The following is an 857-nucleotide window of genomic DNA, read 5'->3' on the forward strand; positions in this document are numbered from 1 at the left end:
GCATGAAGCACAATCTTTGCTTTCTGGAAAGTGAAAAGCATACCTATGCACCGCGCGCGTGAAGTACAATTTGTGCTTCTCAAGAAAAGTGAAACACAAAAATGTGCTTCCCTGTGAAGCACAATTGTGCTTCCGGTTTTCCCTCCTTTTTTGGTTTTCGGTTTTTTCCGGTTTCCGTTTTCCCATTTTTTCAGCTTTTTTTAGTTTGTCTGAAATCTAGTTTCGAAGATCTCGACACGAGAAACATAAGCTAAAAAAATTCATGATTTGGATGCACAGATAAAACATTTTGAAAACTCTAGAAGAAAAACGCAAACTCCCAGCAAATGAGTGCACCATTTCCACTTGTCACCGCGAGAGAAAGATGTGACCTTGCACCTTTGCAAGGGGTACACCTTAACTGATGATTTTCACGGAGTTGGATCGATTCCCATGGCTGATGATTGAAATAGCAGATTACTAATGGGTCAGAAATGGAGCAGCCCAAGGGGATGCAAAGTCCCACCCCCAGTTTGTTAGTAAAAATAGAAAATCATATTTAAAAGTTTCAAAAAAATCTATTTTTTTTCATGAAGACTTATATCCGTTCACCACGAGCATGTGAAAAATTGTTTGAAAATATTGTGATTTGTAGGCTGTATAAAAAAATTATAGCCCAATAACAAAAAAAGCCAGCCCATTTTGGAAATACGTATTTGTCTTTTCTTGTACGCCACGTGTGAAAGTATAATGTTAGTATTAAATTTTGCACATATGTAGTATATACATGTGTATGTATATTCATAAAACAAATTCGATTTTTTTCACCGTGTAGCCAGTATTAGTTTCTTTAGAGAAGGCCCAGTATAGTTAGCCCA

The sequence above is a fragment of the Triticum aestivum genome, chromosome 5D (assembly GCF_018294505.1).
Source record: "Triticum aestivum cultivar Chinese Spring chromosome 5D, IWGSC CS RefSeq v2.1, whole genome shotgun sequence".
Taxonomy (NCBI): Eukaryota; Viridiplantae; Streptophyta; class Magnoliopsida; order Poales; family Poaceae; genus Triticum; species Triticum aestivum.